This window comes from Megalobrama amblycephala, linkage group LG15, assembly GCF_018812025.1.
Source record: "Megalobrama amblycephala isolate DHTTF-2021 linkage group LG15, ASM1881202v1, whole genome shotgun sequence".
NCBI lineage: Eukaryota > Metazoa > Chordata > Actinopteri > Cypriniformes > Xenocyprididae > Megalobrama > Megalobrama amblycephala.
In genome coordinates this window covers 28,460,871-28,476,833 of record NC_063058.1, presented here as the reverse complement: position 1 = coordinate 28,476,833, position 15,963 = coordinate 28,460,871, and the positions used below count along the sequence as shown (strand labels likewise).

General features: G+C 38.8%; 1 pseudogene; it reads right to left on the bottom strand.

The window, feature by feature from the left end:
* Positions 1–1,016: 1,016 nt before the first annotated feature.
* Positions 1,017–11,915, bottom strand: LOC125247974 (annotated as a pseudogene).
* Between the last annotated feature and the right edge of the window lie 4,048 nt (positions 11,916–15,963).

Genomic DNA, 15,963 nt, shown 5'->3' with positions numbered 1-15,963 from the left:
AGGCAGACCCTGTCGAGTCCTCCGACATCCCTTCGGCAGCCGACGTGGCGGAGCGTCGGTCGCCAGGCCTTACTCCGTTGAATCCTTGAGAACCGGATTTAGGCTGGGTTCCATATGTGTGACCCTACGGGGATCCCATATGCGGCTTTCCACGGTTGCTCCTAATCGAAGCCCGTGTCTTTCCCTCTGGGAGAGCCCACCAAGTTGGAGTCACCCCAGTTCTTCCATATGTTGTACAACCTACAAGGTTAGTCCATATGTACTTATCCATATAACTCCTTCGGGGAAGGATATGGCTTCCGCAGCGTTCCTTATCTGACGTAAGGTTACGCTCCCAGTGGTATCTATTGGGAACAACAGTGATCGACCCTCTCTGTGTGAGCCCGGTCCCACCGTCCTTAGGCAAGGGGGTTCAGGTGGCTCACAACAGAGCACTGGAAGAGGGCACCTCCTGTGGCGCTTTGGTAGGGATTCCTATTCGTCGGTCATCCGACGTACGTCGAAGTGACCGACTGAATGGGAACGTCTCGGTTACAAAGGTAACCCTCGTTCCCTGAAGGAGGGAACGGAGACGTACGTCCCGTCGCCACAGGCGCTGTCCTGCTGATGCTGCCACCTGCTGGGTTCGGCTCCTCAGCGAAAACCTGAAGATGCAACGCACCTGCTGCTCATTATATACCCGCGCTGCGAGGCGAGCAGCTGATGCATATGATTGCATGCCAATGTGCATTGGCTCGTTTAGTTACACTCGAAGTAGATTGGCCTCTCTAGCGAGATTCCTATTCGTCGGTCATCCGACGTACGTCTCCGTTCCCTCCTTCAGGGAACGAGGGTTACCTTTGTAACCGAGACGTTTTATGTCACTAGATGGCAGTTGTAAGAATATATATCTCAGAACTCACAAGTAAAAAAAAAAAAAAAGCGCCACGCATATTATTTTCCCTGAAAAGGCAATATCCATGATCTCACTTTGAGTTATTTTGCTTTGGTCTTTTTTTTTTTTTTTTGACAAAAAAATTGACAAAGCTATTAATAGAAAGACAAATGTATTAAGAAGGACTACTGTCTCCTTTCAAATGGCTACACTGTTGTCCACATTTTTGGGGTTCAGATAGGTGTAGGGAAGCTCCAACTTCTTGTTCCGTTCCTCGATGAGATCTGACAACTCCCTCAGATCCTTCTGAAACTCTTCAATGAACTTGCAGGGGACGTCTTCATCATACAGATTTTCTGGGAAATGGCCCAGAGGGTACTACAGAAAGGGTATCAAGATTGTAATAATAAATTACATGTTGATAATTAACATTGTAATGTAACAGGTAATGCAAACCAGAGGAATAAAAGCAGTGTAAGTAAGCCATCGTCATATAGAGTAATATGATGACGTACACAAGAGCAGCATTCAGATATTTCTCTTTTCACAGCAAAAACTGAATGGCAGTCTTTTAACCTGTGCCCTGATGATGTACAAACTCACATGGTCTGCAGAATCCTTGCTCAGCAGTCTCAGGACAGCCATCCCATTCACTGTCGTGCTCACATCAGGAAGGGTCTCCAGGATCGTGTCCTCAGTGGTGTGACCTTTCTCCTTGGGAGGGGGCTTTCTGAGGGCAGTGGGGTAGTTAGGCATCCATCCACCAAAGTCAAACTGGGGGGAAAGAATTGGTGAAAAATTATGACATGTAAGCCAAATATTCACAAAGAATAATAAGAGCACATAATTAACATCACTTAGGCCAAGGAAAGTGGATATAAAAAGGTTTTTCATGTCGTTGTGGGCTACTTGCTCTAGGGGGTTAAAGCATCTTGAGGTAATGTTAATAACAGACAATTGTTAAAAGCCTGTAAGTCTGTAATTCGGTTTTGTGAAAGGTTTTGATATTTAAACTCAACAGCCAATCAAATGAAACTCTTCTTCAAGCTCCTGAAGCTTGATTAGCTGGAGTTGTTCATGGTCATGTTTGTTTCTCATTCACAGAGCCAGGATAACAGAGGGTTTTTTGAGCTCGGACACTGAACGACAGCTAGAGGAATGTATGGAACAATTTGTTGGATTTGAGAAAAAAAACTTGGGATTAGGATCACGGACTGCAACTTTAATGGCTCTGTGTGACTGGAACTGAATTGACTTGTACTAACTCACCTGTCCATTGTTTACAGCGGCATGTTGGGCTGATGCAGTGAAGATCACCATGGTGACAAACTTGATGAGCTCTGTCACAGTCTGAAAATATGATGGCATTCCTGGGAAGAAGAATGAAAGGCTGCTTCTGTGAGGAACCCAATTTAGTATGTTTTACTCACACAAAGGTTTGTTTTGCTATCTTAGTGAGGACATTCCATAGACATAATGGTTTTTATAGTGTACAAACTGTAATTTCTCTCCCCCTACACTACCCTATCCCTAAACCTACCCATCACAGGGGGTAGGTTGCAAATACTGAGCTGAATACACAAAAAAGGAAACCTTTGTTGGATTAAATTCCTGATATGGCAACAATTCCTTTGGAAATGCAAACTCTTTTGTCTAGACCAGGGGTGGCGAGCCAACTCACGAGTCTTCAGTATTCACGTGTTCTGTTTAACTTATTTTAACAGAACTTCTCGCACGATTTAACGTGTGTAGCCTATTGACTGACAGAAGCTGCTTACACTGCCTGATTGACATGAAGAAACATTAAGTTAGTAGGAATCATCATGGCAGAATCAAAAAAGTGAACAGCTTAGTGCAAATATGAAGATGAAGATGAACAATTCTTCAAAGAACATTTCTTTCTGAATGGAAGAATTTATATTTTTTGGTTGAACAAAATGGAAAACCATCTGCTTGATATGCCAGACTACATTGTCGCATTTTAAGGCTTCAAATCTTGAGTGCCATTTCACATCACTCCATCCTACGGTGGCCCGGAAATTTCCTAAAGGCAGTGAACTTCACAAGCACAAGGTAAACACTTTGAAACGTCAGTCAGAGAAGCAAAGTCAGCTTTTTCGGAAATTCACCAAGCATTCAGAGACAGTGACATTAGTGTCATATCAGCTATCATGGAAAATTGCTTGTGCAAAAAAAACATCCCTTGAGGGGGAGTTTGTTACAAAGTGCCTCAGTGATGTTGTTGCTATTCTTTGTCCCGAAAATGAACACTTGAAACGTTCAGTAAAGGACCTTCAGCTGTCACGGCACACTGTTGAAGAGAGAATATCGGACAATATCAACTCAGTTGAAACACATTTATATTCAGATCTTCAGAAGTGCCGGTACTTCAGCATTGCTTTGGATGAGTCTTACAATATTCAAGATAAGCCGCAGTTGACAATATTTGTACGATTTGTGTCAGAAGACTGCAAAATTAAGAAACATTATGCTGCTTGACATTATGCCACTGAAATCAAAAATCTCATTGCTGAGCTTGATGAAGATCTTCCATCTGATCTTCTTCATCACTACGCTGTGAGATGGCTTTCAAACGGTAATGTGCTTTCTCGCAGAGCTGTTCCTCGCCGAGAAACAGAAGGACTATCCTGAGCTATGTGATCCCCAGTGGATTTCAGATTTGGCTTTTTTGGTCGACATACTGTATTATCTGAATGGACTGAATGTGGATCTGCAAGGGAAGTTAAGATGGTGCCTGATCTGGTGAAGGTTGTTTTCACATTTATCAACAAACTCAAGCTGTTCAAGATGCATCTACAAAAGAGAGAGTTAACACATTTTCCATCCTTGTTGAAGGCAAGTGGAGAAGCAGCAGAGGTTGTAAATGGGAGTACTGCATGGTATGCAACACTGCTTGAAAATCTTGAACAGAGTTTTCAGGACAGATTCTCCAACCTACACCAAAAAAGACCACAGATTGGATTTCTCTTTAACCCATTCACTGCTGAATCAGACTGTTTAAAGCTCCTTTATTGGAAGATGAAGCAGCATCTCAGCTTGAAATGATTGAGGAACTTCCTGAGGATGACAGACTTAAAAGTATTCTGAGGGGAGGAACCGTGGAGTTTTGGAAGATTGTGCCAATTGAGAGATATCCCAACGTCAAACAGGCTGCGCTCAAACTATTGTCAATGTTTGGGTCAACATACATTTGTGAATCACTTTTTTCAACACTGAAACAAGTGAAATCAAAGCATTGCTCTCCTGACTGACACACATGTGAAAGAGTTACTATGAGTAGCTACAACTGAATACAAGCCAGACTTAACAAAGATTGTGGAAAAGTAAAAAGAGGTAGGCTTATACAAACATTCAAATCCATGAAAACTATTGTGTGTTATGTATTCACTAACTGTAATAAGTAGTAAATTGTGATATTAATAAGTCATTGTTAGACACATCTGTTGTGTGGCTCTTCGCAGTGAAGGTTAGTTTTTTTGGCTCATCATACTGAAAAAGGTCGCCACCCCTTGTCTGGACACATTTTTATTTCACTGGAAATCAGACTTGCTGCATCTTCAACTGCAACGTGGACTGGATAACAGACCTGAGCCATCTCTTCCCAGGAATCCATTGGTGAATATCTCCCTGATCCAATCCTGCAGCTCTGTGTCCTTCTGCACGTGTGTATCACATTGATAGTAGTATAACAAGAAAGCCCCAACAAACCTGTAAGCAACACAGTCAGATGTTTTCCAGGTTTACATATTTACAGCTTGACTTTTTTTTGTAGATTTGCTTTGCACTATTTATTAAGCAGGAATTTATTCCAAGTGACTTGCAACACAGTACAGCATGTGCTTACTGACTATTCAACCCATGAACCTGTATAATTGACACTGTATTTGTTGAAATATGAATCAGAAAGTGCACCAGGATGTATTAGTTCAGCCCTAAAAACTGGATGTATTATGTAACACACACATAGTCTACACATAGTTGGAGAGTAGAAAAGCATAAAGCCTATTAAAAAACACTTGATTAACTCCACTGGTAGTCATACTTGTTGATGATGTTCCACAGTTTCATCCCATCATCTCTGTAGTAGTAGTGGGGTACATTCTCCAGGCCTCTCTCAGAGATGTTATCAGGAAGACAGAGGGCGCTGTAGGTCAGGGAGGCGGTAGCACGCTTCAGCAACTTTTCCAATGACTCTCCACCTACTCCTGCATACTAAGAGTTAATGGAGAAAAGACACATGACAAAGTTAGGTTAAAGGCTATAAACAAAGTTCTTGCACCACAAATCCCATAATAATTTACCCAAAATTTAAATAAAAAAATGATCATTTTAAGAAATCAGTCATCACATTTTTATTTATTTATTTATTTTTATAACCAATCTTACAAGATATGTTTGCAGGTACATAGGATCATGAGGGGGGAAAAAATGTATTGGATTATAATTAAAAATTGAACCTCTTTAACTGTGCCATATGCATACCATGGTAATGGCCCCATTCTTGGATATCAGCTGATTCCGGGCCATGATGTTGATCTGGAGCGTGTATCGGATATGGGGAAAGAGGAGCTACAGAAGGAAAAGTAAGCAAGAGATCTGCATTCACCACATTCTTTCAAGATAAAAATATATGAATGAATGATGAATTTTAATTTCTTGTGTGTTTGTTCTTGTGCTTGCATTATTGCATGTGTGTGTGTACCTGTACCTCCAAGCCTTCTTTTGTAGGTGACTCCCTACATTCCATTCCTTCAAGTTATTTTTACATGAATTACAGAATGTGAACTGAAAAACTCCCCTGCCGTCAAATAGTATAGAAGTAATATTATTTAACTCGTTATCATTCTCTCTCTGTGGATGTGGCATGTCTGGGACATGCCCATTTTGCTAAAAGCCCTCACCGTTCACACGTTAAATCAACTCATGTGCGACAGATTCAATACCTTGTAGAGAGGGTGTGGAGAGGGAAGATTGCGCAACGTCGCCACAGTGAACACCTCTGCCAGCAGGTGAGTTCTCAGCAGGTGAAAGTCAACCTCATGAACGGCAAACTCTGCATTTCGGACGAAGAACTTGGCCAGTTTCCAGTCGGCCTTCGAATCCGTTGGGAGGAAGATGGGATTCTCTTTGCTGGGTTTTTGCCTTAACTATGCAGATTACATTTGAACATGCATGAAAATGGTGCAAACGATTTCTGAGGGAATCTGGGTTATGATTTTTCTCTCTTTCAAGAGAAAAGATTTCCAAGGTGTCTGCCATAAGTACTCCATGAAGACATTGACACAAAATTAAACTTGCATAGATTGCTGCACTTCAGATGCAAGATACTCACCTGAATGGCGATGGGCAGCATCATGCCATGGGGGTTACAGTACAGCAGGACCAGGGGAGCCGTGAGATACTGCTGCCTGCCACTGACTACATTTCCCACCAGCTCATCCAACATCTTGTAGTCAGACAGGAAGATGTTCCCTTTCTGAGTGTTGGGGGTCGATCACAAAAAATAATTAAGAAACACAGGAAATTAGACAAAACCCAAACCAGACTTAGTCATTCCAAATCATGCCAGTAGAGAGTAGTGTACCTTCATCTCCTGCTCCAAGCTGCTCCCTCTTAGGGAGTCTTTGACCATGTCGTCTGTGACGGGGAAATTCTCGGGCAGCTTTGAGCAGCGCTGGATCATCATGGGGTTGAGGCCATTTAGAAACTGTTAGCCAAAGGACTCGTCCTCATCCCAGTGCTCCTGAATGTATTCTGCAAAGCATGATATATCAAAACATACTGCAGTACAGAGAGTGCTTAATTTGCAATACAGTCATTTTGAACATTTCATTCTTCCAAGATGAATACCAAAGGTTTTGTTTCTGTTTTCACAAAGGATTGCATTCAGTTGGCTGATGCATTCCCACGATCTTCTGCTGTCAGCCAATCCAGTTAGCTTCAGAGCAGCTAACCTACACACAGAATACACAGGGACACAGGGACACAGTGCAAACATTAATAGTGGAACTAACCTTGATGTACTACATTTGATCCATCATAGCTGCAGTTGGTAACATCATCTTTGAAGTTACTATTATATTAGATATTAAATTATTTCTTTTATATGTGAGTCTTTCCATTTCTCTAACCTCTGTTACTATTTGGAACCAGTCTTCTCTCGTAGGTGAGTCTTCCTTATACCATTTGCAGGTTATTGCCTTTTTACTTGTTACCAGTAAAATCTTAAATAAATATTTGTCATCTTTTTCAACCTCATCTGGAATATCTCCCAAACAGAAAATTATTTTGGTATATTTACAGTGAAAACACCATGAATAGTAGACCATACAATCTGCCAAAAACCATTCACCTTTGGACATTCCCAATCAAATATGTGTATGATGGGCTTTTTCTACCCCACAGTTCCTCCAGCATGGGTGTGATAAAAAAGCGAGTCAGATTTTTCCAACAAAACTCACGCCATATTCTTGAGCTTGCTGAGGTATGTGGGATAGTACCTATTTAATTTCATTCAGGTAGTGAGGAAATGCCAACCTATACAGAGTGCAGAAATTCCTAAATAAATCCATTGCGTAAACCTATGATCCACTGTCCCTGGTTTAAAATCTGGATTGTACACTACCCAATTCAAAATCTGGATTTGTTTCTCCAAGTGCAGTTCCTTTACCATAGTAAAATAAATTTTTAAAGTAAATTGTGTTATTGTAAATTGTGTAAAGTAAACTGTAGAGATTTGGCTTTGAAAATGAGATTTTTTGACCTATCAGAGCTTGAACTGGTATCCTTTGAAACTCACTTTCTATTTCCTTCCACTTTGTCTCCACCTCTAAATCACAAATTCAAGGGATACCACACCAATAGTCTCAGCTGAGCGGCAAAATAATAATCTTTCAAATTAGGGAGTGACATGCCACCCTTACTTTTATCTAATTGCAATGTTTTATATCTAATTCACTTCCATTCCAAATGAATCTAGAGATTTGTTTATTCCATTCTTGAAACTGTTTAGGTGGTATTTCCACAGGAAGGGATTGGAAGTGGTCTCGGGAGTACACTCATTTTTAAACTTTCAATTCTTGAACTAAAATCCAGGGGCCATATTCACAAAACATCTTAAAGCTAAACGTAGATTCTAACTTGTCGATTTAGTCCAGAAAATAATGGGCGTGTCAATCCTAATTTTAAGAGTAATTCACAAAGCATTTTAGCGCTAAAACTAGCTCCTAAATCTGTAAAACATTAAGAGTAGTCAAGAGGACTCCTATGTCACTAAGACTAAATCACAAACAATCCTAATCCACCTAAAAACACTGTACACCATGAGACAATAGTGATAGAGCCTTGGGTGCTGAACCTTTTCTTTCATAAATGCAAGACATATTTTGATTTATACATTTGAATCTACAATAAGACGCCAAAAATAAATCTTTAATAAATAAATAAATAAATAATGTCTGATAACCTGTTGCAGTTCTTACAAATGATCAAATAGAGTAAAAAAAAAAACTATTATAAGTGTATTTGGCGTGCTGTCCAAGGGGATTGAGGGCTCCGAGCTTGGAATTCATTTAGCCCAGTTCTCCCCGGTTGCCGTTTCAGCCGAGTGTGAGGAACGGGGTGGCGGAGGGATACAGAAAACTGTCGAGGTAACTATAGGCAATTCTGCTCTTGCCTGTGTATATACACCTCCACTCGAGCTGATTAGATAGACCATTTGAACATAATCCTCCCAAACTTCGCATCATTTGTTGCTTGAATTCTGCATTCTCTCAAGACACACACATGGAAGAGGCTGTCAATTAGCTGAACATATAGACCACTTTCGAGCAGACGTCACAATTACGTCACTTGCAGCTGCGCGCGCATACTTTGCAGAAAAAATTGAAGCTATTGAAGAAAAATGTGAAAAAATCCAGAGAATAAGAGAAAAATGTTTTGTTGTGCCTCTGGATTTGGAATCGGAATGCAAAAAATTAGTCTTCATTTTTAAAGAAAACCACTGAAAACGTCCTTTCGGAGTACAGACGTTTCACAGTCTGGACTATGACACCTGATGATAGTCTCTATTAAAGCAGAATTTGTGAAAGTGTCTCCATAAAATTCACATTGCAGTTCAGAGGACATACATTACATACATCTGACTTCTAATTGATGTGAGACAGCTAGCAGAGAGTCAGTCTAAGCCCAGGGGTCAGCAACCTTTTTGTCACTTGAGATGCAATTTTTATGTTTCCGAGCTTTATAACTCGCAATAGTGAGTTTATTGCCACTGAGGGGGGAAAAGTCAGAATTGCGGGATTGTGCATTATAACTAAACGGATACCCATTGTTTTATTGTTGAAACTGTTACATTTACATACAGATTTGCGAGAACATAAATGTGTCTCCACAAAATGAATATAACTTTTTTTATCTTTTATTTCGTCTTCAATTCCCACATTACATTTTCTGCAAATAGATATGCCCACAAAACAGTATCGCTGTCAACGAAAGCAAGATATGAGCTGCATTTTATTTATCATCAGCGAATTTCAAGATCAAAGACTGCGGTTGGAGAGAGAGTGTTGGCTTGCTGAAGAGATGCTCTCCTCTGCGACCATGCGTGCTGCAGTAGTGCTGTCATATCTGAGTACCAGGAGCGCTCTCGCACGTTTCATTTTTACCATTTTAGGAGGAGTAAAATTTGCATTTGTGGCTTCAACAACCAGATTAATTTTGTCCAGTTGCATCTGTAACATGAAAAGAAAAGCCCTCTCTTTCATTCGTTTCATGATTGGATAACTATCCGATCAGAGAAAATACATGAAGTGTCCAGGACAGGTACACATGAACAGAGTTTCCATAGGCATCAAAGTCTTTTTGATGTGTGTGGAGTGTTTGATAGGGCTTAATGTACTTGGAGGGCAGGAGGGATGAATACCATCTCTTTTCAACACGTCAGGTCTCCCTGTCCAATTATCTATGAACCCTATATTATTCTGCGGACACCACACCAGCCGCTATGAGGACAGTCTGCTAAGTATCTCATCACTCCAGAAACTGACATCATGCTTGCAAACTCACACACCTCTTTAATGTGAACTTCGACTGGCGTACATCATTAGTGCCAATGTGAATAATAATCTTAGAGAATTTACGATGAGCATTAGCCAGCACTTTTAAATTTGCTTTGATGTCAATCAAGTGTTTTGATTGATGCACTGAAGGGTGACAGGTGCAGGTGATCAGTACTCAGGTGACGGATTGTTGTGAGGGAGTGACAGTGGAACCTGGCGTGTCCGTGACAGTATGCCTATAGATGTTTTTAAATTATACTTAAATTTAAGCAAAATTGAAATTCAGCAAATTGATAGATTTTGCTAACAACTGTTATCAAGTCAGAAATGCACACCATTGCATTAAGAGTCCAACTAAATAAACACTAAAAGTCCAACTAACCAAGAATTAGGGTTAACCCTAAGTGTATAACCCCCTTGTGTATTACAGCCTCCTGCCACCAAGTGGTGTCAGACTTTAAAAGAAAGTAATTCACCCTTAGCAGGTTATTTTTTGTGGTGCTTGGGTGTAAATCATAGGTGAGAAAAAGGTAAACATGGTAAAAAACAGTTGAAAAAAATCCAATGAAAAACAGATGATGTGCAGAGGGTGAAACTGCATCAACACTCAGACACAGTTACAACAGTGATACAGTATATCTTAAGCACAAGAATCTGTCTTCTCCCACAGTTTCTGTTACAAAGATAGGAGCCTTAATGCCGCTTCTACCGATAATTGTGATCTGGAAGAGGAAACCTATATGGCAAAGATTAATCAAGAATAGGCCTATTTTGCCTGGCAAGGCCAGACTGATATATCTTGTAGAAGTCTGGTCAGTCTGCCCTCTGTCGCGATTCGAGTCAACTCCAAACCGTACTGTGCAATCAGATTTGTTTATTTCAGTGACGCAAACAGCGTCACTCTAGTGCGGCTAAAGTCCCTTCAATATCAACAAAGATTGCACACGGGAGACCCGAGAGTTTGTTCTATTCAGCCGTGAATTCAGTTTTAAATGACCAAAAACACATTAATTATTTACTTTTCGCTGTTGACTCTCTTGTCGCTTTGCTAACATCATATCCGCCCTTCTCTGATTGGTTTACTCCGCTTCCTGTTTGCTCGGATTTGCTCCGCCCTAGAAATCGAATTGATTCAATGGCCGACCAGACTCATCCGCTGGTACAGTGGTGAGGCTGGGTTTTCCAGGCAAAGGCCTATTGTCCATATTGCTTAGAATTGAGGTAACAATAGAATCAACACCTGTTCAGTTGTTTCCCTAAATTCTTATGGTTGTGTTGTTCTAAAAACCCTATATTTTTGGTCCAACAAACCCGTGAACGCTGAAAAGTGTGTAACAAAGAGATGAACACTACAGGAGGGTTAAAAATGACTTGGTCACTTACTGCGTTCCAGCACTGGAGTAAAACTCGGTTTCCTTTGTGAAAGAGAATTGGACTTCAGATGGCAGAGCAAGGGCAGTGTCGTAATCGATAACTTGGGGTGTGCCCTCAGCATACACGCGCCACCTGAGAGTAGAATATTCAACAATATTCAAATATTAACCGGAAGGAATTTAATTATTAATTATAATAGTTTATTTGAATATAACCCAGACACTTTGCTGTCACACTCGACTTGTATTGGTGTGCTGCTCACAAACCTAAATAACTTTTGTTGCTCTTCTCGCTGCCTCATCCTTTGTCTTTGGGCTATTGGGTTGATGTCCTGGAACACAAATGATGCTGAAATGGAAACATTAATTCACAATCTAAATGCTTTGTTTATGTTTGCAACAAAAACATTTAGAAAAAATGTACAGTATTTTGTATATTATTACAAACATAGGACGATGACTTGTCACGATTTTTTTAGGGTGGTTGGGGGTGTGTGTGTTGGTGTATGTATTCTAGGGGCTTTATAAAATAGCTGAGCCCCCAGTGTCAGTTTATTTTTTTAAGGTGACAATTACTTTACAACATTATTTTAGAACGGCTATCAATTCCTTGGCGACACACCATGCAGCCATATTATGACAGGTATCGTGTTTATTTAGTTTTTCCTTTTTTGTTAACTAGTTAACTATATCATGAATTATATGATATATTTCGATTGTCAAATATGTGGAAGTGAATGTGTTTTGTCATGTAAACACCTTTATAATGATCATGTTAGTTGATAGAACGTGCAATTGCATTGCAATTCAGAGGATCTGTTGGATTTACAGTACATCACGTAGGCTAAATTTATCCATTTTTACCAGAAATACATAAATGTAAGTGGCTTGGGGAACTGGGAGAAGAGAGTAAACTTTGTTTCATTCACAATCTATCTGATATGAATAAAACACTTCGTCTTATAATTGAAAGGATTAGTGCATCTTCCATATCAGGGTATAACATTTTCATTTAACAAACTATAAATTACTTTTTTATACATAGCTTAATACTTCATTTATATGTCTATAGAAATGTTTGAAATCTCAAATAAACATTATATAGTTGAAAACACTGAATAGTTGTGAAATATGAAAAGCACTGAGAGTGTCTGTCTCTGGCTCAGCGACAGCAGCATGAAATGCCCCCTTCTGCCCCCTCATGGTGCTGGGCCTGGGTTTATGTATATGTGTGTGTGCATAGCTTACATAGGTCCACCAGCCAAGCATGCCTAGCTATCACAAAATACATGGCGATATCCGCCATGTTATTCTGTGATGTTTTCTCCCTATTCTCCCGAAAAACGCCACTCTCCCTTCTCTGCAGAATGCGATACATCCGCTCAACCAATCATAGCGCACCATTTCATGCATTGTAAAAAGTAATGGCAATGCTCTGAATACACCCGGCATCCTAGTTTTCCTTATCTACTTTGTGATAAACAAAAACAGAAAAATGAATAATTTTGACGGCATTAATGAACCTGTGGGTTTCTGCGGTGGGGAAGAAACGCAAGTCATCAAAATGTAATGATTTATGTGAGGAGATTAAGAAGATGAGGCACTCGAGTCGGGAGGAGGAAAAATGCACCTGTTGCTTGTTCTCACACAACAGCATCTAACTTCTGTCACTGACTCCAAAACTGAATCATGAACAGTGTTTAAAAGCCGTTTTGACCAAGAATGATTATTCTCAAATCTGCCAGTTTTGATTCTAAACATCTGATAGAAAAAAAAAAACATAACATGATTGCTATTTGAATATTTATAGTTTATCGACGCCCCTGAGTAGTTGGAGTAATTTCCATTGTACTCGGCAAATGTGTTGTTTTTATTTTTTAACCATGCGGTGGCGCCAGATATGCTTTAATCAGTAATGACAAAAGGAGACATAATTGTTTTATAGCATTAACAAGATGACCCGTTATTGAATTCATTTTGGGAGCGATGACTGTATGTATTTAGACCAGTGCCTGTATATAAGATTAGTATTGACCAAGTTCAGAGGCTGTCATATATGTGACCCTGGACCACAAAACCAGTTGTAAATCGCATGGGTATATTTGTAGCGAAAGCCAACATTGTAGGCTATGGGTCAAAATGATCGATTTTTCTTTTATGCTTAAAATCATTAGGATATTAAGTAAAGATCATGTTCCATTAAGATATTTCGTAAATTTTCTACCGTAAATACATCAAAAATGTATTATTGTAAGTAATGCGTTGCTAGCACTCCCGTTTGCGTGTCTCGCTTTAAGAGCCTATAGTAATGGAAACCAAGTAGGTAGCACAATAATTCTTTTTGCATACAAGATCAGACACATTCAGATCATGCCTCCAACATGCTCCTGTTACTATTATTTTCACCATTTTAATGATCATTAGACTCAAGTCTGCACAAATTGAGTTTACAACAAAAACAGCACACAGGCGCTAACTGTAAACAAATGTCCATTTCATGTGGCGATTTGCTCATAACTTCATGAAAATTGCACAGATCATAGATCATGACACATCACCATTTACAGATTAAAATGAGCCCAAAAACAACATGATCCATTGTGGTGATCACGAGATATTACTCACGGAACGATGTAACATATTTGGCTAAAAATATGTCTCTTGTTTTTCTGGGATGCAAAAATGTTATCCAGTGTTCCTGGAACCGTCATGCTTATTTTCCAACGTGGAATAACACAAAATAGGTTGGGCACAACGGGGCTAAAGGCACACCTTAAGAAAAAAATTTGCTTTTCACTACTCTCAAAGTGTATGATTGCAGGAAAAATATATATGTTTTTATTGAACATTGATGGAGCAGCAGATTTTGTGTGAAAATACATCATAAAAGTGGTTAATTTTGTTTATAAATCTTAGAAATGTATGAGGTGGTGAGAGGGCCTTTTACCCCACACACAAAGGCACACTGTAGGATACAAATACTTTAGATAAAATAATATGTTTTAATAATGTCTAAGTTAATACTTGTTGGAAAGAATCACTAATTAGCAAATTTTGTAATATTTTTTTTTGTTTATTTTGATAAATAAAATAATTATTTTTTTGTTCAATAAATACTGTCATTAAAATAGATATGTTAATATAAAAATTTCATGTTAATATTTAAAAAATACAGAAACAAAATTGCTTTAAAAAGTAAAATTATGAAAACATTGAAGGAGATCCCATAATATTTAATATGGATTTACAGTAGTAACAATAAATTATATTTTATTATGATATGATAAATATAATATTTTTAAATATGGTTGTTTCATTAAATATGTGTAATATCTTTAAGATGGATACCCAATTTGATATATGATATTTGCCATCTGAATCTAACCATGTCATGTCAACAAATGGAAAAGTCAGCAAACTATGTATTATCATGTTAAATATGGTGCCTTTTGCCCCAACAGCAAGGGCGCTTTTTACCCCAAACACCATACTTTTACATATTCTTCCATTATTGAAAAACTATTGCTTGAATTAATTTGAACAAAACTGAAAACCATTAAGAAGACCTTTGTCTGAAAATACAAACATTAATTTAATCGATTCTCGTTTGCTACTTAAATTAACAACATTTTAAAAACATCAAATATTAGATCAAACTACCTCAGAATTAACTTTGTGTTGCTGCTAGTGGTTTAGAGGAAAATAAAATCAAAGGCGCCTTTTGCCCTGCGGTGCCTTTAGCCCCATTGTACCATTTTAAAGCTTAGAAACTCAGCTTTTTAATTCATCTAACGATTTTGATCAACTCTTAGTGCTGAGTAGTCTCTATAAACCGGAGTGGCGCCACCTAGCAACAAAACATTGTTTGTTTTTATCAGCAGTTTCTCAGCATGAGAATGTCCAATTGTAATGTAATTTATATTTTCTAAAATGTTAAAAAGTGTTCTATCAAACGATACCTACCTTTTGACTTCCTTTGCTATATTTTTTTAAGTATATGAGTCTTTACTTTTGTGTTTGTGTAACCCTTTATATTTCTACCCTGTTTTACTTCTTATGGTGCGTTCAAGTCCTCTAGGAAGTTCGTATTTACGAGGTGGGAAGTCGTGTGTACGACGGTAGGTGCGTTCAAGTCACTTTCGTCGGAGTATGATGGTGGTGTGCCTTCTCTAAAATAATTACACAAAATAACAACACTTCTTCTTCTAGAAAATGTAGAGCAAAGAATGTGCATTGGTTGTATGTTGCTTTTTTATGTTTTTAATTAATTTACGAAGCCATTGTAAACGTTATCATTACATATTATATTGTTATATTATGATGCTATCATATTTTTTTTGCTGGATAATCAGCTTACTTTGTTGTAAACAGCCTGACAATGTCACTGCTAAATACCTATAAGTATTGTGGTACTTCGCCATGTTTCTCACTGACACGCCCCCAACTCATTCAGATCGGGGCTTAAAGAAAATCCCAAGCTCCCTACTAGTATTTACTACATTGTGGTGTCGTTCATGTGCGTTCAGCTCGTAAAAACGATCTTACCGACATGACTTGAACACATCAATAATCAATCAATCAATCTTTTATTCCAGACTCAAGGTCCAAATTTAGATTCTGAGGAACAGAATCTAAA